The sequence below is a fragment of the Gobius niger genome (assembly GCF_951799975.1).
Source record: "Gobius niger genome assembly, chromosome: 11".
Taxonomy (NCBI): domain Eukaryota; kingdom Metazoa; phylum Chordata; class Actinopteri; order Gobiiformes; family Gobiidae; genus Gobius; species Gobius niger.
Window position 1 is genome coordinate 27,260,483 of NC_136862.1, and position 24,064 is coordinate 27,284,546.

At 42.5% G+C, this 24,064-nt stretch overlaps 1 protein-coding gene across 1 annotated transcript in view; it reads left to right on the forward strand.

The window, feature by feature from the left end:
* The window catches only part of sgcd (sarcoglycan, delta (dystrophin-associated glycoprotein)), a 426,694-nt gene that overhangs the window by 40,156 nt on the left and 362,474 nt on the right, over positions 1 to 24,064 (forward strand). Inside the window, exon 2 of the mRNA XM_079565997.1 lies at positions 16,944 to 16,972. The gene's annotated coding sequence lies outside the window, so the exon portion shown is untranslated. The remainder of the gene's footprint in view (positions 1 to 16,943; positions 16,973 to 24,064) is intronic.

Sequence of the window (24,064 nt, forward strand, 5' to 3'; positions counted from 1 at the left end):
TGGTACAGTCGTCCCCACGACTATATCCACAAGATCAACACTTGATTCCAGACACATATTTACCCCAGGTGTTCCATTTATTTTAATTTTCAAATAAAACATAATTGCGTAATGTGACCAAAGTAATAACTGTTTACACTTGCATTGTGCTTTAAGAGCCTGTGTCACAAGTTTCTCAAAGTACTGTAGTCATTATTCATTCACTCCACACTCTGTGGTGGTAAGCTTCATTTACCACGTGGCGGCTATAATGTGTTGTTTATATCCTGATCTCTTATGTCAGTGGCCCCACAGGACACGTGTGGAATTCTTTTTTATTTATTTAGGTTGGCTGGAATGAGTATACTGGTTATTTAGTAAAAAAAAAAAATCATAATTCTGCATAGGAACGGGCTAGAGACTAACTTTTGTTTTTTTTTACATACTCAGGGATTTGTGCTCTACAAGTCAGGGGCCGGGTCCGCAGTTTGAGGACCCCTGTTCTAGGCACAAGTCACTTGATGACTTTTTTGTGTCTTTGCATATTCATTTTCTTACCTCCAGTAACGTGTACTGGGCAAATTCAATCATGGGACAGTTATTCAGTCTCATCCTACTTTACTTTATGCACCTCTCCTTCCTTTGTTTGTGTAGCCTAGAGCGATACTACATTGACTCATCATCCGATAAATGACAGATAAACAATATATTATTAGGCTCAATAATTATCGCCAGTACATTCATTTACATTCTTTCACCACTTTTTTATGTTGTACTATAATAATATGTACTTTCCATTTTGAAGTTGGTTTCAGTGGCATCAAGAGTTCCTCAATAATACCGTTTATCGCGATATTTTCCTGTCTCAATATATCGAACCTCAAATTTTGTTATCATGACAGGCCTGATTGTCTGACTTTGTCCCTCCAGACTAAACTGTAGGCGGTTAGACACATGATTGTGCACAGGTCCTTGAAATTCTCACAGTCAGAAGGCGATCTACATACATAGTTTGCCCATGTTGCATAATGGTACAAATGGATCTTTTAACACAAATAATAATTGGATAACTTTTTCAGTTTTAACTTCAACATGAAAACAAAGGAATCCATTGATGACTCATTCGATGGTGCCCGGTGAGCCATAGCATTGCTCAGCCGTCTGTCGGATTACAGTCGGCCGTAAACAAATGAGTAGTTTCTTCTTCTCACTGTGGCCCACATGCCGAGGATGCCACCATTACTCTGACAGATGCTGCTCCGAGCTGAACGAGACCATCCTCCACGCCCCGGTGCATGCTGGGAGGACAGGCCCTACGACAGACGGACCACCCGGGTATTACGAATGACAGCCGCAAGAGGCGAGACGGGTCGGGGAAGGTGGCCAACTCTTTTACTGTTCTCTGCAAATGCTCTGGAAACCCTTCTCCTCCCAGTTCCCCTGAGCTCCGGTGGTGGGCTTGACTGACAGACGGATAAACCAATCAAGAGAAGGGATCGAGCGTCGTGGCTAGCGTGCGAATTCAAGGAAAATGCTGAATCAATAGGTAAAGCATCAATCGCAGTTGATCAGAGGTGAGAGAAGTTTAGACCTGTCCCTGCCAACTTTGAATCGAGCCACGAAATATTTCACCCCCCTCTGATAGACAGACCCATCACCATTGCCTTTCCGCACATATAGGCGATAAAGCTACTACTCACTTTTTGGTAATGGGCGGATCTGTAATATATAAATATAAATATAATAGCTTTGGCTTATAGTTATTGGCCGTATTTTTCAGTACACAGTCTTACACGTAACCCACTCAAACTCTCGAGCAAAAACCCATGTACATCAAACACAACACTACACATTAAGGCTGCGTTGTATAGTCCATAAACAGTTCATGTATGTGAAGTCTAGACCCCGAAGCCTTGTTCCCACCGTAGGCCCGGTTCTACAGGGTGAAATAAACACGGTTATAGCAACAGGTAGCCGGCTATGTGGCCATTGGCAGCCGGGTTATTCACATAAACCGAGCATGCACCCGAAGTCCACCAGACACTCTTAGCAGCTCCGTGAAGCTTGAATCCACACCCATCAATGGACAATTGAGTTTCGAAATAGGTAATACTGTATGTGCAAGGCATAATAATACCTTAGGAGCACTTCAACGTCTTTGCAGTAATATCTATCTTCACTGCGCGGACGTCAAAGTGCTCCTAAGGTATTATTACGCCTTACACATACAGTACTTTTTACCCACGTGCCATGTTTGACATGAAGTTGACATGTTTGATTTTGTGTAACTACACTTCGTGCAAAGGCTCACATAACTGTATTTAAATAGAGGAAACGTAGAGCAGCTTGGTAGCTTCTAACTTCACCCCAGTTCAGTTTGGCACTGTACCTATGCTAGGAGAAGATCAATGCTAAATACATTTGCGTGACTGAGCGCACGCGCAAAGACCAGACAGTTACGCATCAACTCGTCTAAGCTCTGGCAAGAACATATCTCAGCAAGGAAAAACGGTGGCCTGTTCCTTTTAAATGAAGCTGATCGTTGTGAGAAAATGAAAGCATGACCAAAGTTGTTCCAACACATCTGCTCATGTGATAAAAAACAAATCATAAGTGATTGAAATGAAACAAAAAAAAATCATGAGAAACAAATCATAAGGTGAGTAAAATGATAATAGCAACAAGAAAATAGTAATGATGATGAGATGAAGATAGCAAAGAAGCAATAATAGTAGAGGTAAAGGTAAACTGCATGAGGTAGTGAACATTAGAAAGAATGGAAAATGAGAAACACAGAAAAAAAAAACACAAAACAGATAGTTGCAACATAACCGGTAATATAATTTTAGTTGGAAAGATAATACACATGCATAAAAAGGTATATTATAGTCTTTATAGCATCGTTAGCCAAACGTGAAGTGTTTTCTGCATCTGTACTCATTTTCCAATGGTTGGAGTTACTGTATGCGTGCCACGTTTAGAGATTGATGTGTAATGTGCATTAATTAAAGGGTCTCGGGTCCCCGATGCCCCCTTTGCCTAAGGCCCATGTAGTGTACAGAAGCGGCTTTGTCCGAGAGCCAGTGCAAGGTGGGTCTGGAGAGGCTGCGGCGGCGTTTACGATGGGAGTATATCACACACACAGCTCCCTCCAGAAAACAGTAACTCGGGCAGATTTACGTTTCATTAACCTCTATTCGGCATCGTGCCTCACATCCTTTAACACCGCTGCTTTTCTGCCGTATGCTTTTTCTCTTTTTGGACACACTCTGCTTCCAATATGCACCATTTAGGTCTCCCTCTGTTCAGCTACTGTTAAATAGAGATGGTTGATTCGGACAGAGTTGTGACTTTCATAACCCAATCGAAACTTTTTAACAGCTCTTTAAGGACCTGAGATCTTTATACCTGAGAGAGGAATATGTGACGAAAATACAAACCATGTGTGCTGAGTGAGTCATATAGTATTATGATTCACCGATACATTCAGATTGTCAATGTATGTGGTATACACATTTTGTTGGTACTGTGTTTTTAGCAAGTATTTTTAACTCAGAATCTGATGAACAAAGGTAAAAACGCTGTTATGTGAATGATTTGAAGTAATCTTTTATATTAAAGGAACAGGCCACCATTTTTACATACTGACATATGTTCTTACCTGAGCTTAGACGAGTTGATGCGTACCTGTCTCGTCTTTGTGTCACGCAAAACGACCAAAGGTGTTGTTGGCATTTGGCCTCTCCCAGTATATTCCTATAGCTCCAAACGGGGGTGAAGTTGGAAGCGACCACGCTCTTCCACGGACACGCACAAAGACCAGACAGGTACGGATCAACTCTCTAAGCTCAGGTAAGAACATATCACAGTATGTAAACACGGTGGCCTGGTCCTTTAAAAGAGACAAATTTTACCACATTATTATATAAGATGTTAAAAGTTCCCCTCCTGGAACCGCCACCTTAACGTGGTGGAGGGGTTTGAGCACCCGAATGATCCTGGGGGCTCTGTTGTCGGGGACTTCGTACCCCTGGTAGGGTCTCCCATGGCAAACAGGTCCTAGGTGACGGGTCAGACAAAGAGCTGGTCAGAAGACCCTTATGAGACCCTTTTGTGGACCCACCACGTGCAGGAGGAGCCATAAGGGCTGGTGCAATGTGACCCGGCAACGGACAAATGGAAGAAAATGGATGGATGGATATTAAGAGTTGAAGCACATTTGAGTAATTGGACATATTTCAGATTTGCTTTCCTTGCAAAAGGCTCACTGAAGATCCGGAGCTTCAAAGCTGCTTCATTCAGTTTTGAGCACTAACATCTCATGGACAAAACTCTATTATTGCTACTTTTCATAAACTCGACTGCAGCGCCAAGGTTATCAAATGGACGTGTGCAATAGAAGTTGCAAACTGGTGTGTTTTAATTCTTTCCATAAACAATCTGCTATTAATGTTTGAATGATCAGACGAATCATAGGCTAAGAGTCTTTGTTTGCCCATCACTATCTTTCCTTTATGTGCCTTGTTTCTTTAAGTGACACCATATTGTTCCATCCCTCCATAGTCTATTGTCCTTCCAGGGATGTGAGCATAACTGATTGTTCTGGAAAACCGTTTCAGCTCTAAATCTGTGAACAGTAAATGTAAACAACTGCAAATTAAGGCCTTCGATAAAACTGAGAGGCTCACTATATCTGTCCCACAGACTTATTACCACATTAACTGCAGTACTATCACTGCAGTAGAATTAGGCATTATATTGAGTAGAAAGATGGTATCCCTCTACTGAATTATTTCACCTTGTAAAACATAACAGATCAATGCTGAAATTCCATTAAAAAATAGCAGGTTTAAAAGCCACAATTATGCATGACATGTTGTCTTCTTGGACATTCGGTGATTCTTTGTGTAAGCCCCATACAGTCCTGACTTGCTCCCAATTATTGCTTTTCCAACTTCAACTCCTTGTTTTTCACCGGGACAATACATCCTCTTCTAATGAATCCCCTCTGCCACATTCCGCCTCACCTTTCTGCAGCTTCCGTGTTGACTTATGTCGTTTTTGTCTGAGAAGGATGCCCAGTTGTGTAACTAAGCCCTGACTTATGCCACGCTGGAGACACTGGCCACAAAAATCCACAAAAACACGAACTAGACTACAGAAATAAAAGAACAATAAAGGTATGGGGAAGACATGGTGAAGTCGTGCCTTAGCAAACGTCTCTTTCTGTCGGATATAACAAGCCCGCCTTGTACGCCTTCAAGAGCACAGTAATAACATGGGAATCTTGGGCATCATTTTTTTTGCTTTTTTCGTGTATTTGGTCCTAGTTTTAAACACCTCGTGGTTACTAATCATTTTGTTGGTGATATAATTGACCTTTTGCAAAAGCTTGTTTGCTAACTTAACAAATGTCATACCCGAGTTTGTGTTGGTGACTCGTTTTGGTGTAATACCAGCATGATGTCCTCCTGGTCGAGAAAAAAAGGGTTGCAATGTGTAGTGGAATAATATATTTAAAGGTCCTATATCATGCAAAATCGACTTTTTGGAGCTTTTAGCCATGTTGTTATGCTATTTCCTTATCAAAAACACCCCCAGAGTGGTTTGTGGCTTCATTCACACAGCTCTCAGTAATCCTCCTGAATCCTGCTCTCTGAGCAGCTGCTCCTCCCTCTCCTGGTGAACGACTGACCTGTTCAGTTGTGTCGTAACAGCGGAACGGAAGTGCTCGACGTCTGTAATGTAATGTCTTAATTCTATGCTTACGGCCTGATTTTTATTTGTAAAACAGCATTTTCATTATTTCTGTCGTAAGAGAGAAACAAAGAGAAAAAATAAATAAAAAAAATAATTTAAAAAATAAAAAAGGATGTGCCCGAGGTGCTTCCAGGTCAGCTGTGGCCAAAACAAACACATCGCGTCTGAACAGATCAGTCATGTTTGCGCTGCAGCTGTGAAGATGGAGCTCGTTATAACTGGACACACCTGTTCTTTATTCTTACCTAACGATAATGTCACGGACGGAGAAAAAGAAGCGCGTTTGGCTACGAGGACGGGAGTTTATTCAACCTTTTTCAGGAAGAGGCCACTCAGCTGTTTTTTTCTCGGCTACTATCACCAAAATATTGTTTTTCTGTGATTGTCACTGATGGATGTTTGGTGAACCTTCGCCAGAACCAAAGTGGATTAACTTTTATAACCAACGCGAGTCCCACAATGTAAACAGCGATGGAGCAGAGGGTGAGTCAGTCCAAACGCGTGTTAGCTTGTGAGTTAGCATATTAGCATGTGTGTGTTAGCCATTTATGAAGCTGTGTTGCAGATGTCAATATTAACCCCTTAACTCCCACCTTAACCGAGCACATTTTCTCCAGCTTTACCCCAGTCCAAAAGCTTCTGGAAAAATGGTGTGAAAATAGCAACAAAACTGAGACGAAAATAAGGATGAAAATGTGAAAAAAGTGAGAAAACAATGACGAAAAAGTGACAAAAAATGTACAAAAAATGACAAAAATGGACAGAAATTTGACGAAAAATTGAGAAAAAATGGACGAAAAAGTTATAACAATTTGACAAAAAAGCAAAAAATTTGACGAAAAAATGGACGAAAAAGTGATACGAATTTGACAAAAAATGTGAATAATTTGACGAAAAAGTGACAAAAAAAGTCATGAAAATTTGACAAAAATGAGATGACTGCCCAACAAAAAAAGTGATGAAAAAAAATCTGATGTGAGGAAAAAGATCAATTTAGTTTTGTAGGTCTTTCAAATGAGGTGTTACACTAACCTACAGGATTTGGGTAAAGCTGAACTGGAGAAAATGCTCTCGGTTCAGGTGGGAGTTAAGAGGTTAATAAATAGGATTTATGCACAGAAAAAGTATTTTGGGGGTAAATTTTGTCCCTCAGCACCCCCTAACTAAAATATCTTCCCACGGCTCTGGGTATGACTGGACAATGACCGTTTTGGGGCGGGGTTTGCCGCAAGGTCAACTCTATGAGGACAGCTTACTCTTCTTGGTGCTTTAAAGCCCAGTGTTTAGCTGTCATGTTGCAGGGGTGGGACAATACGCAACAATATTGCTAATCGAGAGGAAAAGAAGGCACAGCAAAGGATCATGGCCTTTTTTCATCTTCATTAATGAAGATAATCACAATGCCATACAGAGCTGATGAGCACTTTGATTATGAGTCTCCTTTTCTAGAGTGTCCTGGTCAAGATGCAGCACAATTACAGATTACATCAACACAAACACACTCAAGTATGTAAAGTAAGTAAAACATGTAAAATTGTGACAAATTTGACAGTGCATTTGCAGTGTGAGGATTTTTCTTGCCAAGCATTTAAAAGTTCAGCGTTGGTCAAAAGTACTATAATAACATTCTTATCAACATTCTGTTCCTTTCCAACAGTCTTTATTTTCAGCAGTGTGCCGTAGGTTTAGGTTTACGTGGTTTAGATATTCTTTTATATATCACTGGCTGTCGTATTAACTGTGGAGCGTAAAGGTCAGTAGTTAAATATATGTGCTCCGTCCATGACATAAGTTCACAAGATGTAGTGCGTGAAAAGGACAAAAAGGAGGAGGAGGTGGAAGTGTTCACATAATTGCACGTCTGTTTTGAAAGGTAAAGTTCACATTCTCAAACAGCTTCTCAGGAAAGCAAGAAACAATGCGATCAGAACATATTTTAAATTTTAATGGCTGACAGTTATTGGTCTCAGAAGCTTGTGGAGCTGATCCTTGGTTAACAGTTACACAGTTCAATTTCAAAATGTAGGTAGTATTGCAAGCTACTTGTGCAGAGCAGAATCAGAAGAAGGCAATCTCATCCATCAATCTTTCAGTCTATCTTGCTTTGTAATGCGGCTGAACGGCCCATTGACCTGCTGCTGGTAATCTCTGTTGACTTAGCCTCTCCAACATTATTGGACTTTGGACTGGAGTGATCATCAGCTTCTCAGCGGAGTCCGCCTCATGCGTTATTCATCTTTTAGTGCGGTCGGCGCGCTCCTCGTGGGGGGTTTTCACCTCCGATCACCCCCCTCTAATAACCGCCTGCGTTAGCGTTGGCATTAATCTGCAGACCCCCCGCTGGAGGAGAGTCCGGTCCACCGCAGGAAGGCATCACATCCTACAGGAGGCGGAATGAGCTGCTCGACCCCCGTTTAAACGTGTCATTAAGAACACGCTGGGGCCGGGGTATCGCTCCGTCTTTTCTCTGACATTTCCCCGAGTTTGAGGCTGAAATGATAATCTCGCCGCAGGACGCAGCAACAGTGCGTTACAGTTGTTATTTTCTGCCTTTGATGTGTACAACATGGAGCTGTGACTCCAGCTGCTCGGACGGAAACCGGGAAGATGGTTTTACATGAAGAGGGCGTCGGCCTGGAGGCTTAGACATAGGGGTGGGCAAACAAAGGCCCGGAGGCCAAATGTGGCCGCCTAGCCCCACAATCCGGCCCACAAAACATGATCACGCCTGATATGCAATGCCTAAAAAGGGGAGGGAAGCACCAATGTTTTCATTGACATAAAGAAAGATGAAGCATAACTCTTGCTATGTTGTTGCTTTTTTAATGTGTTTATGGTGCGTTCATGTGGTCCTCGGGAACTCGGGCGAACGACTTCCCCAGTTGGGGAATGCACGTGAACTCGGGTCAAAACGAGCTTCCCGACTTCTGCACCTGACTGCAGAAATCAGCTGATTTGTACTTTTATCGTCTAATGTGAGCTTTTTAGTTAAACACTGCTATTTTTTTTAGTTTAGAATTGACTCTGTGCATAACTTCAAATCATAACAACGCCAAAGAAGTGACTTTCTGTTGCGATCCAGCACACCAAAATAAAAGCACAATCTTATTCATTAGTTCTGCAGTTCATTAGTTCAACTTTCTTTCTGCCAAACTATTAACAGAGAACACTTAAAATGTGTTTAATCATATTGTTGTATTCACTAGCAAGGACCACGGCACAACAAAGTGCAATTAAGATTTTATTCACAAGATTATAGTGTAGAGTGAAACTGGCGAGACTGTGGGTGGGGGCTCCGTCTCGGATGAACCCAGCTATTCAGGACCCCCCCTCTAAGCAGGAGAATCATTGCTGAAATGGAACAGACATGAAGGGACGGAGGGTGGGGTCGACAGTTTCAAACAAACTGAGATCACGAGGCTTGGCTTGGCATATAATGGCTCTTAATTAATTAGAGGCGTGGTTAGGTGAAAGCAAGAGTGGTTGGTGTGCAAAGTGTGATAGGTTGAGGTGTAGGCGCGGAGCACCCTCTGCAGGCAGCCACGGGAAGGACAAGTAATCAAACTGTAAATGCCATGTTTTGCCATTGGCATGCCAACACATTGATGACGCTGCAACAAGCAGCTTGTGAGCAAAACTGCAAAGAATGAGTAAACATCACTCAAACCAGTGGGTATGCAGTGAAAAAGTCGATTTTGTATTTGGCTAAAAATTAAGAGTAAGGAAAGATTAATGGAAGAGAGCCAGGTGTAGGCTAGCACATAAACACAAATTAATTAAAGGCTATGTCTCCAGTTCAATAGAAACACATTTGATATTTTTTTACAGAACCAAATAAATTCATGAAGCTTTGATCGCAATTGCCTTTAACCGCTTTGCACAGATGGATCCTGTGTCTGAACCTGAAGTCACGTTGGGGGTGTTTATTAGAACAGAGAAAGGACTGGCATTAGCCGGACTGTACAAGCCTGGCCTGCTGTTTGTGATGCAGGAGTCGTCTGAGTTCACCTCATATGTGTCCGCGGTGATAGATCTTTGACATTTACAGCGGCCTTCTCTGATCGCAAACATCCGACAGAGGAGGAATCCCTGATCAGCAACATTAGGCTTCCCGGCGATATTCTGTCCATTTTGATCGAATGGTCAATGTTCACAAGCCTAACATTGATTCGGTTTGAACTGTAGGCATAATGTGTAGTTCCTATAATCTGCTTTCAGTGATTACAGGAACGTACTACAAGGAGACAAAAAGATTATGCGTGGCAGGAAAAGGAAAGCTATATATAAAGTTATCAATTTGGGGGGATGTATTAGCGTGGAAATCTAACTCTAAATAATGGATCGACCAACTGTGAAAACAAGCCTTGGTTTTCCTCTAATGGCATTTGAGCACCCCTCCTGGAACCGCCACCGTAACGTGGTGGAGGGGTTTGAGCGCCCGAATGATCCTGGAAGCTCTGTAGGTCGGGGGCTTCGTGCCTCTGGTAGGGTCTCCCATGGCAAAAAGGTTCTAGGTGACAGGTCAGACAAAGAGCGGTTCAGAAACCCTTATGAGAGACCAACAGGCCTGAGAAGTGTGAGGCCTTCCTTCTGTGGACCTGTGGATGGATGGATGGATGGATGGATGGATGGATGGATGGATGGATGGATGGATGGATGGATGGATGGATGGATGGATGGATGGATGGATGGATGGATGGATGGATGGATGGATGGATGGATGGATGGATGGATGGATGGCATTTGAGCAAATCAGTGCCGTGATGAACACACTTTGAGCGCAGACCAGGTTTGTTTGTCCGACAAAATCAAGGAAATGCAGATTGGAGCGCTTCAGATGTAGTAGAAGAGACAACCACATTCCTCAAAACTGTGTGAATAAATAGTTTGCGTATACCAGCACTATGACATTACAGAATGTTAACCTCTTAACCCACACCTGAACCACAAGCACATTTAAGGTTAAGGTAGCAGCCTCCATGTTCTCCACAGACACATGGTTATTTGCTCTCACTTTATCACGTTGTTAATGTTTTGGGGCCGGTTGTGGAATCGTGCACGCTTCTTCACAGCTAAAAGGTCAACAGATCGATACACGGCTGGGAAGTTGTAATCTGTCTCCGGGCTTTTATCACCGTCCACAGGCATGTATGGAGTCGGAATCGAAATCTCCCCCGGTGAACGGATGGAATAGATGTAAGCTATGTCACACACAGACACACACAGGGCTGGAGCCTTTGGTGGTGGGCCACTGCCTTGGGACTGTTGGAGTCAAAACTCACTTTCCCACATTAGAGTGACCACAGTTTTCTCTTTAGTGGCTCGATTCAGGAAACATGTTCCAGTGGTTTTTAGACTGTGATACTCGGGGTCGTCAATTTTTTATCTCTTTGAATTTGGACACAACGTCTGGTCCAGTAGTTTTCATTATGTGTCAAAAACTAAAAGTGGTGAAGACAATACTGATTTGATGGATGTTGACAGTCAGCCATGAAATAATAAGTCTTTTACATCTGGTTTATCTCGGTTTACAGCTATTGGCCGCTTAAAAATCTCCAGTTTTGAACCAGAATTGAGCCATTCTGTGCAACACCCACTGATGCGATTAAATCCACTCTAGTGGGGTTCAAGCCAATCGCTTTGCAGAATTGCTCAGAGGCTTTCATTTGACAACAACAGTGACTCATGTTGATACATTTTAAACACATGGCAACACCGACGAAACATAAGGTCCGCTGCTGCACATTCACAGAAGAAGAAAAGAGATGTTTTTTCTCTGAATTGTATTATTATCGCTGCGTCTTTCCTGTGCCTGTTATTGGATATAGTCCTTATGTTCTTTCAAAGGTTTTTTTCCCCCCAGGTTATTGGGTTTAGTCCTAGCCTGGTGTTACCATGTCCTCGTACTCATTGCGTTTCGTACAAGGGTCTGGATCTTCACAATTGAGCTCCGTTATCAGGTGGGAGGGGTGAACTCCTTTGAAACGATTGGATCTGATTTTCGCTAGCGTTTGGTTCAGATATGTAATGCACCCGAGTGAGTGAAGCAGCTATCATAACTCTTGGGTCATTCCTTGAGCATTCCAAGGCTTCAATTTAATTTTCTGGATATCTGGGGGTCGAGTCAGAACGGATTGAAGAGATTCCTTGTCAGCACCAAAAAAAGTCACTTTGGTGGCTTTAGCTTTGATTACAGCAGTGCTCGCTTTGTTATTGTTTCAAAAAGCTTCTGCAGTGTCAAAAGATCCAGCGTCACATACATTTTTCCACCAAGATCTTGTATTGATTCCTTCTGTGGACCCACCACCTGCAGGAGGAGCCATAAGGGGCTGGTGCAGTGTGATTTGGGCAGCTCCAACAGCTGCCCCCACGACCCGGAAACGGACAAGTGGAAGAAGATGGATGGATGGATGGATGGATGGATGGATTGTATTGATTATGGAAGAGTGTGCCCACTGTGCAAAGCCTTCTCCAGCACATCCTAAAGATTCTCAATGGGGTTAAGATCTGGACTCTGTGGAGGCCAAGCCATGTGTGAAGATGCTGCCTCATGCTCCTCGAGCCACTCTTTCATAATGTGAGCCCGGTGGATCTTGACATTGTCATCCTAGAATATGCCCATGCCATCGAGGAAGAAGAAATCCACTGATAAAACATCCTGGTCATTCAGGATGTTCAAGCTGTTTAGTGAAATCCATGTGGACACTTGTTCGGCAGTGTAGTTTGAGGTGATATCATTACAACCTCGAGAACCACCAGCCTAGAGAATTTCCTCCGAAATATTCTGCCCTGTTGCTTTCTACAAAGTTCCATAAGATAAAGTTCCTTATGAACAAAAGACAAACGAGACACTAATTGAAGTAATATCCTTTATGAAACGTTATTGTTCGGCTTTAACAACTTCACGCAAAGCACGCTAATGTTGGAGTTATACAGCGGTGCCAGAGGTCCTTTCGGCTGGAGTCGGTCACTCGGACGTCCCGAGCGGATGCATTCGGAGATGAGTATTTCATGCAGCGCTGGGAGCAGGAGGTGACTAATTGGTACGTCGAAAGAGCAGCAGTAAATCCAACCTTCTGTCGGCTTAACCCTCGCCATTAACATCCCGCTTCCTCATTCCGCTCGCTCCTCGACTGCCCTGATTAAAAAAAAAAATCTCAAGAAAAACAGAGAGTGATTTATGCCCCGCCTCGGCACGGTTTGGCCATCACGGAGCGGGCCATCAAGGGCATCTCCGATCGGGGCCGTAAATAATCAATTATTTGGGGTAATGATCCGATCAGATCCCTTTGAGAGGAAGGGAGCAGGCCGCTCTCTGGCAGGAGCGTTGGTACCCCGCTGAAACGACGAGCGTGGAAGCATTAACTCGCGCCCCAACAAACGAGCGGGTCACTGTCAGACACCGCACGGAGAACAATGAGGCGGCGTAATGTCGGTCGTGACATTAACGTGACAGAGCGGAGCAAGGCCAAATCATTTGAGCGCCAACTTTGCTCTTAATGTTGCCTTGGACTTTCTGTCTGTTTCGACTCATTTTTCCATTGTCATGTGATGCCATGGTCCCCCCAAAAAACATCTTCTTTTTGAGCTGCTTCATTTGCAGGACTTACATGAGGTCTTCTTTTTGGTGGCTAAAGGACTTTTTATTCACACTGAAAGTCCAAGGTAACATTTATGCCAGATTTGGAATATTTTAAAACCTCACAATTCATTGGTTTAGTGCAAAGGCTTCCAGCAGACGCATGATGAAATGAAAAAGCAACCGGATAGTGTGGAATTGAATAATGACACACACAAGACACACGACACTACAAGCACTGTATTTGTCAAAAAACTGTTTATGAAGCTCCACCCACTTTTCTGGTGCAAGCATTTCCGCTCACTGACCGTCAGTGAGCGCTTCTGGTGAGCGGGAATTTCAGTTGTTGTCAATCACAGAGAGTGTGAATGAGAATACAATTGGAATAAACAGAAATGGGCAAAAAAGCTCAAAGGGAATACGCTTGCGTGGCTTCAGGCTTGTCACCGAGCAGAAAGAACATTTTCCTAGTAATATTTTCGCGTGCTTTCTTTTGTGACTCGGCATTGATGGTTTGGCTTTGAGGATCTGTAAAGAACCGAAGACAAACAATACATTTACACTGCGGTTTGTTGGAAATGTCACATGTTATATAAATAATGTACATTAAGGCCAATATTTGCTTTAGTAACAATTGCAGTTTGGCCGTGAAAAACAAAATGCAACTTCCTGAAGGTGAATAAGCTGCTGTGGACGTTAGCACTAGCCGCGTTAGCATTAGCGAGTGTGTTGTGATTATTTATTCATTATAGAACCAAGGCTGGTCAACAGACATGGTGTAGTCGTTCATCATGACCCATTATGATAAATAGCGATTTAAACTAGTGACCAAGTGATACAGTCACAGTGACTTTAGTGCAGCTAACCAACTATCAGGCCTACCGTCACTTTTTCTTCACTTTGTGGGTGTGTTCCTCAGGCTTGATCTCAAAATGTCTCTTTTCAGCTTCTAGGTTTTCAATCCTACTTTACTTTCTTTACTGTCATTCCTCTGTCCCGCACTTCTGCGTTCTGTCCCTCGCCTCAACTTTGACCTAGCATGTATTTTGTAAGTGAGGAATTGTCGGCCTTGGGCGTTCGTAAGTTGAGAGTATAGCAGAACCATCGCAGCCTTTTCTTGCAGTGCTGTTGGACACCAAGGTACACAAAATCCACTGAAATAAACAAAACACTAATGTACACAGACAGTACTGTAAACTAGTATGGTAAATATCCAGCAGTTACTACCAAAGTCCTCATGACTTTGTGAAAGGCTCTCGCTCTTGTCTATCACAAGTGACTTTCTGCTCCCTTGAGTCTTCCAGACTCTTCCAAACTTCAGCAGTGCCGTCACATCTTGCTCATTGCCCAAAAATATGTCACACTAGTTCTAATTAAAACAACACGGTGCCATGCCCCGCTCTCTCCCCGCTGACGGGTGATGAGTTCCTTTCTGTCTTCAAAACCTGTGTTATTTTTACCTTCAGTCTGGGCGGTTTAGTTAGTGCCGAAGCGTCTCCGCCGCAGGTCTCCCCTCCTTGTCAAACCGTCATGTCGGACCCTCGTCTGGAAGGTGTAGAGTTCACGTGGAGATGAGATGATGAGCGTGTGGGCAAGGAGATGGGCGCCCGCTGCGCGCTAAAGGTGACCCGCTCTTCAGCCTTATTTATCTTCTTGAGAGGCTGAGGGGTGTACTGGACTGTCCCAACATACCTGTTTATTTCCCATTGTACACATATAGATAAACACACATTAGTTTTAGACCTTTCCATTAATCCAGTTACTTAAAACATTTTACTTAAAAATAAAAAAGAATACTTAACCATGACTTATTATTTCAACAAATTAATTGAGGTCAATAAGTATTGAAAATATGTATCCAGGAAGGGAAGTTGCGCGTCTTCAAATGTTCCGAGTGCTAAAGCCCAAAAAATGATACATTTTAGAAAACATGTAAAGGGTAGCACATCAGTAGTTCATATATCCAGACAGAAGTAGAGTACATAGAGTACAGAGAGTATACGCTAACACGTTTTGGTCTGGCGTTATAAGTGATTTGCCTCAGGTGCTCTGTGGAGCGGGTCAGACTGTTTTTAATGCAGTGTAACGTAACTCTTCAAACATAAGAACTGCATGAATTACAAAAAAAAATATCTCCCGAGATCAGCAACACTCTGGATAACTAGGAAATGAGGCCGTATGTCAAAAATCCTGAAATATCCCTTTAACATGCACCACCGTGACCAATTTAAAAGATATATACTGTATATACTATATATATATAACCCATTACTCTCATCCTTCATCAAATCCGTTCTGGGCCGATCTGAGCACACTCTAACATGACTGAGCTCCAGGCGGATTTAAAATCCCGACCAGCCCAGTCTCACTCTGTCATATTCGTTACATTGATATGTTACATAGATGTAACACATCAATGCTGTGGCACACGAAAGATTGATTTTCAGCCTCCGATATGCAGGATGTGTGGATTGTAATCACATGCCGGACACAAACTGCAGCTCCTTGCAGTGGCAGACGCTGTTGTGGTCTCCTGTCCATCACCTCTCAGGTTTGATTAGTCTCTGTGAGTGAAGTATCTCCTCCCTGTCAAAGCGTCATGTTCGAGTCCTGTCTGGAACACGTGGAGTTCCCGTGGAGATGAGATGATGAGCGTGTGCGCAGAGAGAGGGGAGCCCGCTGCGCGCTGAAGGTGACCCGCTCCTCTTCATAATCAGTTACGGCCTCATGGCGTCGAGTAGTTTTCAGTCCGACACATGCCTTAAAGAAACGGCCGTCAGTTTTCGATCAGGAAGTAAACCCCTTTATCCTTATGTGGATATCTTCAAGTCTAGGCACGTCGATTTTTCACACAGTGATCAATGTTGACATTTTTCAGTTTTTAAATATCTAATTCCCAGCTTGATTTGTTGAACTTTTAAACGCATACAAAAACAAGGAGAAACTTAAAATTTTAAATTCCATTATTCAAAAATTAAGCAAGATACATTTTTGTACATTAAGTGCCTTATTTCTATATGAAAACATGAACTGACATAAAACTTGCATTGTTTCCTCCTCGTATCTTATATTCATCATTTTCAGTAAATGCGGTTGGTGGCTTGTAAAGCGCAATACAAGTGTCGGCCAACATAGAGAATTTGCTTTTCCGGATCACAGGCAAAGAATGGACCTAATATGACACTTTGTTGAACGTTTAAAAACAGTATAAGAATGAGAGATTGAGAGCGATGCTGCTGTTGGGACTCGATTAAAAAGTCAACTATTTGTAATTAATGAATCGCTTTTAATCATCATTTATCATTTTTGGTTGCTCCTTTGTATTTTTCTACATTTGAGGCCTGTGTGATCATTTCAAACACTTCAAGGACAATAGAAGTTTGATATATTTTGGAGAATGATCTTCTTAAATAAGTAAAGTGTCAGTAATTGAAATGAATTAAAATTGTTTTTTGGCTAAACGTGGCGTTCATCCCTGGAAAAAGGAAACTGAAAAAGTGTCTTTGCCGCAAAAGTAAAGTGTGATTAGTTTTGATTCATATTTTGAATTACATTAAACCTTATGCCCGGCACTAATCTGAATACATTTCAATATTGTTTTTTTTCTGTCTTTGTGTTTCTGTAGGGTGATGTCTGTATCGCTGCTACATAATTGTGAGTAAAATTTCAAGATGTTCCTGTTGGTTAATGTTCATGGCCTGGTTTGCAAATGTCATGGTTGCACCTTTGTGGTAAGAGGATTTTGTTGTTGTATGTGTTGGAGAAATGAAGAAAAATAAACACATTTGTAATAGTCTGGGAAGGACAAGACAAGACCTCATGTCATCCGAGGACCACATTCCGCAACCCTTTTCTTCTTGAAAGAAGTATTTAAGAACAGCAGCATCCTTTGACAAAAGCACAGCCCAGGCATAGCTTTACAGGTTGTGTGAATGAATTTGAGAAATACAGTGTCCTTGTCTATCTCTTTAGTTTTATTTGGTTAAACATTTATTCTTGCAAATGTTCTTCTTCGTGCATGTTAGCCTTAATCTTCAAGACAAACTGTCCTTTTTTCGTAAACACAGCCTTCTCCTCCTTTAAAGGAACAGACCACCGTTTTTACATACTGAAATATGTTCTTACCTGAGCTTAGACGAGTTGATGTGTACCTGTCTGGTCTTTGTGTGTGCTCTCAGTCACGCAAAACGACCAAAGATGTTGTTAGCATTTGACCTCTCCTAGTATATTCCTGTAGCTCCAAACGGGGGTGAAGTTGGAAGTGACCATGCCCTTCCATGGGCACAAAGACCAGACAGGTACGCATCAACTCGTCTAAGCTCAGGTAAGAACATATCTCAGTATGGAAAAACGGTGGCCTGTCCCTTTAACACGAAGTTCGCCGAAGTTCTTAACACGCGCTAAGTGTTCATCATCATCTACCCAGGAACTCACTGTTCACCGTGTAATTTGATCATCCGAACGAGTCTGAGCTAATCCCCCGAAAAAAATTAATGAAACAGTAAGTCACGGCGCTTGCAACTGATCATGGACACATCGTACGATCAGCCAGATATCCAGAAGTGATGAGGACCGTGATTAGAAGCGTTTTTCAATCAATCAATCAAAGTATTGTTTATATCGCGCTTTGCACCAGGACAACACCAGGAAGACCCAAGCGCTTCACAGACAGATAAAACAACTTAAACACAGAAAATGATTACATCCTAGACATAATTCAGTGAGTTCTAGTTGTTAAAAGACAGTTTGAGGAGATGAGTTGTTAATCTGGACTAAAAAGGGACAGATCTGTGAGAACACGCAGACCGAGAACAGGCTGTTCCTCCGTTTAGGTCAGGTCACTTTATTTATACCCGTGGGTGAATTCGTCTTGCAATTCTGAGAACTTGTCAAAACATCACTGCAAAAAGTATTTAGCTAGATCAGTATAAACATCTCAATTTGAGCATAATAATCCAAATTTCAGTTATTTTGACTAGTTAAGATTTAGTTGGGCATTTGATCTACATTATTTCACTTGTTCTGAGATGTTTCTGACTCATTTCATTATATTTCGCCGTTATTTCAAGCAGTTTCTCTGCCAATGGGGTAAGAAAAATGGTCTTGTCCCATTGGCAGTTTTACTTTCTTATTTCAAGTGATATTTACCATAGAACCAGTCTGAAATGTTATCAAACTAGCAAAATAATCTTGGTCAGATCAGGAAAAAGGTCTGAATGAGTGAAAACCCCTCAAAACAAGATGCATTTCTTCAATTTAGGTCATTTAAGCCAATGCTTGATATTTACTTTTTGTAGTGATTAAAGCACATTATACAAGATAAAACATCACACATATTTAAATATAAAGCTTGTAAGTGCTCTAGAAAAGAGGATGTGCCTTTGGTGCAGATACAACTGAAATTTAAAGGGACTATACAGAGTTTAAAAATGTTAAAATTAAGTATTTTCGTCCCCCTTCATGTTCCAACAATGTTCTAAGGTATAGAATGAGCTCAGACCTGTTCACCACAGCTGCCTATAAAATCCTGCACTGTCACTCAAAAGGGTGTTCATTCGGGTCTGAAGTGCCGTCATGCACGGGCTTTATATAGAAGCTGCAGTTACACTTATGACCTGAGGTGGCAGTAGTGAGTATAAAATGGCTAACTTGCATCTAGCCCCTTTAAGCCTCCGGACAGGAACAAAGATAAAAAGCCGTGTCAGGGGCAATTAGATCCTTACTTGTTCATCAAGGAAATGGCGGCGGGAACAAAACTTTTCTTAAAGCGGTTCGTATGGCTTATTGGCATCAAAAACCTCCCCCCCTGGAACCGCCACCTTGACGTGGTGGAGGGGTTTGAGCACTCGAATGATCCTGGGAGCTATGTTGCCCCTGGTAGGGTCTCCCATGTCAAACAGGTCCTAGGTGACAGGTCAGACAAAGAGCGGTTCAGAAGCCCCTTATGAGAGGCCCGGTTAATCGTGAGGCCGTCCTTCTCTGGACCCACCACCTGCAGGAGGAGCCATAAGGGCCCCCACGACCCGGAAACAGACAAGTGGAAGAAGATGGATGGATGGCATCAAAAACCTACACCCAGATGGAAGCGATCGAAGCTCTGAATGCAAAGGATGCTCAGTATCTTTTCTGATGCTTCGTGCCATCCTCTCTATCTGTTTATAATGCAGAAAGTCCAAACCAATGGGCGCTGGCTGCTCTGCTTTATGACCACGACACTGGGGGCCGCCATTGCTGTAGTACCTCCATATCACCACTAGGCCCCCATTGAAAAGCATTGGAGTTTAGACACCTTAAAAACAACTTTAACGCCTGTTTTCAATTTTTTCAACACTAGACTAGAGCTAGATATTCCTCCTGAGATAACGCTGGGTTAATCACAATATATGAAACTAGGCTGGTTTTCGTAAAAAATAATTTTTGAAATCTCGTACTTAATGAGGGTCGGACTGTTAGCATTGGAGCTGCGCGAGCTACACGTCACGCAAGGGCGGAGTCTACGGTGAAAATCCCGCCCGTATGTCCTTTTTAGGAACATGGTTCGTCAGAGCTGGGGAGGGGGAGTCTGTAAATCCGCCATGAATTCCCCCGTGGTCATTATGGTAAACGGGGAGGAGTGAGCATAAGACGTCCATTATTTTTTACAGTCTATGGTCCAAACTGGTCTGAGGCGCAGCAACAGCAAAGGAACGATCGCCCCCACTGTTTGTACCAGGACCTGGACACGTCCAGAACCAGGAGGACCAGTGAGGAGACGGGCTGCTGCATTCTGCACTAACTGTAACCGGTGGAGTGACGACTGCGGGAGGCCAGAGTAGAGAGCGCTGCAATAGTCCAACTGAGATCTGATAAACTCGCGATTCACCCTCTCGAGTTCTTGGCGTGAGAGGAAAGGCTCGGTCAAAAGGCGCAGCTGGAAAAAGTGGACTTTGACAACAGCATTTATCTGTTGGTTGAACTTGGTTGGCGGAGATTTCTGGGCAGCTAACAGGCTTTTCAGAAATGGAAAGTAAACGCAAACTCCAGCTCTGAGGCAATATCTACAATATATTCCCCACTCTCGGAATACAGGCTTCTGGGTCGGCTCCGAACAGCATGTCCTGCGTCCCGCGAAACAATGGGAGCAGGCAGACCAGAAACTTGAGCAATTCTCAGCGGTCGCGAACACTAATTATTCATTGTGAACCCGCGGTCACATCAATAATACATGCCATCCCCAGCATGAAAGACAGTTAATAACAACATCAAATGAACTGTTGAGGTGAAGTGGAGCGCGGTTTTTGTATTCACGCAACAGCGTTTTGCAAAAGGAATAATGTTCTGTCATTCCCGACGGAGCAAAATAAAGCGATTGGAAAAACTAGCCTCCCTTGAACCGGCTCGTCCTCATCAGAGAAATGAGAGGTTCTTTAAAAAAAAAAAAAAAGCACAACAATGAAAACCCAAGTCCCGGATCGCTGCCGCTTCTGTTTTTCAAGAATGCATTGTTTCGCCCGTGTCTCTACAGGCCGAGAGGAAGATTTACCCGACGCAATTAGTGCGGACTGAAAAGCGAGCAGCTCTGTTGAAAGTCAAAGCGAAGATCGGATTAAGTGTTCTGGATTAAATAAGTGCAGAAAGTTGGGGATAAACATCACCAGCACCTGTGGGTTTGCTCATAAACGCACTTATATTACGTTACCAATGGGATCATGAAGCCGTTATTGTTTGGTGTTGGCTTGATGGTCAGGGGAAGGGAATCTTATTTAGCGATATTGTTAGCAATTCACAGGGGCCATTTTTACATAGGCCTGTTCGGTAACCACAGCATTGCTCGCTGTGGAAAGTCTAATAAATGTAATGGTCTTTATATTGTAACTTTTGTTATCCTCTTAATGTCCAAACACCGGCTTGTGATTCTTATCTCCACGTGTTTGTCTTAACAAGATCAACACTATCCATTTGTTTTATTCCCTTCCTTTATCTTTATTATATTGCTGTGTTCTAAATAGGCGCTGGCTCCAAAACTCCATCCAAACTGCTGTGCGAGCGTGAACGAGCATCAGTTAGCCCGCGCAATGCTATGGAAGAAGCCACCCTCCCGACCTACCCCAACTTTTTATTCCTCGTGCACCCCCTTGTGGTGTTTATTCAGACTCAGAGTACCCTCTAAACCAGTGTTTTTAACCTTTTTTGAGCCAAGGCACACCACCAGCAGAAAATGTTTAAAAAAATGTAACTCTGTAGCCTATATTCAGTCGTTCTCAAGTGTCTTGAATAGGAACACTGTATAGACTCGCTAGTCACAATGCCTCAATGCATCACTAATTCTCTTGTCTCAAAGAAATTAACTACCTGATATGGAAGAGTATTATATGGTTACTCTGCCGATCACTAGACAGCACAGACACTCGAAAACGGTACATTATGTACGGGAAAATAAGTACCTTCAGGGTGAAACAAGTCCGGTTCGCCCTGTCGGTGCTTATTTTCCCGATAATGACCAGCGTTCTATACATTATCCCGCTTATTATACGGCCATTTGCCAACTGAACACACACAACATAAACTTCGTACACTGTTATGAAGGCCGAAAGGTTTATTTAATGACTTCCGCGACAAATAGTTCCCAAAAGTGTGTGCATTGCTCTGCAACGTTTGGCTAGGCTAGAAGCAGCAAGGCTAGTAGCTAGCCTAGCTACTTAGTTGAAGGCGCAGTTGGAGAGGAGGAATGGTGGTGAATCTATGGGTAAGTTGAAAGTCAGACTCACGCTAACATCACAAGCAATTCCCCCAACTTCTCTCGCAGTGACGGGGACAGATAGTGTCGCTACTACGTACGTGCAGAGTGATATAAAAGCACGAACTCCGTTGCCACAGGTCCTTTATCAGAAAATAATGATGGGTAGAACGTTGTGAAGAGCCGTATAATAATTGTGGATAATAATGTATTTGTTTAAAAAAAAGATACAACTTGGTGAAATTGGATAATAAAGGCACACCAGACAACATATCACAGCACACTAGTACTAGTGCCACGGCACAGTTGTTGAAAAACATTGCTCTAAACTTGAGGATCCTTTTAAAATATCACAGTATTGTGGTCAAAATTAGGACAAAATGAACTTTTCTTTGAAAGTAATATTCAAATCCTTCTCAGTTTTATCTTTATTTTATTTTTAATCTAAAGTAATGAATGGAACAGTCATCTGTGCCAATGGACCCTCCGACCAAACTACAAAGTCATCAAGTATGGAGTTAATGAACAATGTAATGTAAAGCGTCTTTGAGTGTCCAGAAAAGTGCTGTATAAAACAAATGCATTATTATTATCATTACAATCACAATCACAGCAAAGGCTTAAAACCTTGGTAACACTAAAATTGTACAATATACAATTAAAAAGGTAATGCCAATACACAAAGTGCCAATTGGTATTTGTAAGCTCATACCATATAGACTTATATTAGTAGACTGCAATTGCTGACATGTTCCAAAAATGGACCAAACGGTGGGAAACTCCGCCCAACACGCCTCCACATAGCTCCAGAGCCTGTCAATCAAAGTGAACATTTTTAAAAATCAATATAACAAAAACCAGCATGGTTAAAAATATATCACTCGTCTAACAATTGTCACGTGAGGGTACTGTGTTATTTAGAAACAACAGACGTCTTTGGAGCCAGGCTTCAAAGTTGTTTTTGACACGTATAAAGTCACCATTGGTTTCCATGTTGGAGCAAACCCTTAGGAGTCGCCCCTAGCCACTAGGGGGTGGTATCGCAGCAATGTCAGGCCCGACAAGTCAACCATAGAGAAATGCCTTCCTCGTCCGTTGGCTCGTACTCATGGCCAGGCCTTGGTACTGGTAGATTTCTATTTTGTCAAGTCACTATTACTCACACAAGCCACTTTGGGCAGTCAAGTTTAGAAATGCGGATTTTAATCAAACATGTTCTAAGCTTCTTGTTCCATGATGATGTCGTATTAATCTACATATAAAAGTTCAATTCAATGTCATTGAAAACAGTGGCATCTGAGCCCCCCCGCAAAAAAAAAAAACAGTCATGTCAAGCCCTGATCATTATCATTTCCAGTCCTGACAGGAGGTGACTGACACATGAATGATTAGCTGTGGTGAACCAGTCTGGACCAAATGTTCTCCCGGTTGTTTTCTCCCTGTCTAACCTTGCCCAAGGACACTCTATACAATTCTGCTAGTGGGGATTGAACCGCTATCTTTCTAATAACGATACGCTTCGCATTCTACTTAACAATTCCAGCAGAGTTTCAGCTCTCCTACACAGAACTAATTAAGTCTTAACCGACTCCGACACCGAGTGTGCGTTGGCAATCATAAATCGGCGTTTTCATTCAGCCCCCGGTAAACATCCATTTGCACTTATACGTTTAGTTCAAAAAACGCAAACTGACAAACTACACTGAGGTGCAAGTCTGGGGTCAGGTTTACTGCCTCAACGACTACTACTGCAGCACTTCAGGAACTCCATTTTGTTTTACTCTTTGCATCCATTGTCCTCCTTCTACTCCTTTTCTGTATTGGTTTCAATTCTAATATAACCTTTTAACCTCTTAACTCCCACCTGAACGGATCCCATTTTCTCCAGTTTGGCTTTACCCTGATCAAAAAGCTTCTTGGGAAAAAAGCACCAAAATAGCCACAAAAAAATAGAAGAAAACAAGGATGTAAACGCAGCAAAAAATGACAAAAATTAAACAAAAATGAGAGAAAAATTCAACACAAATGAC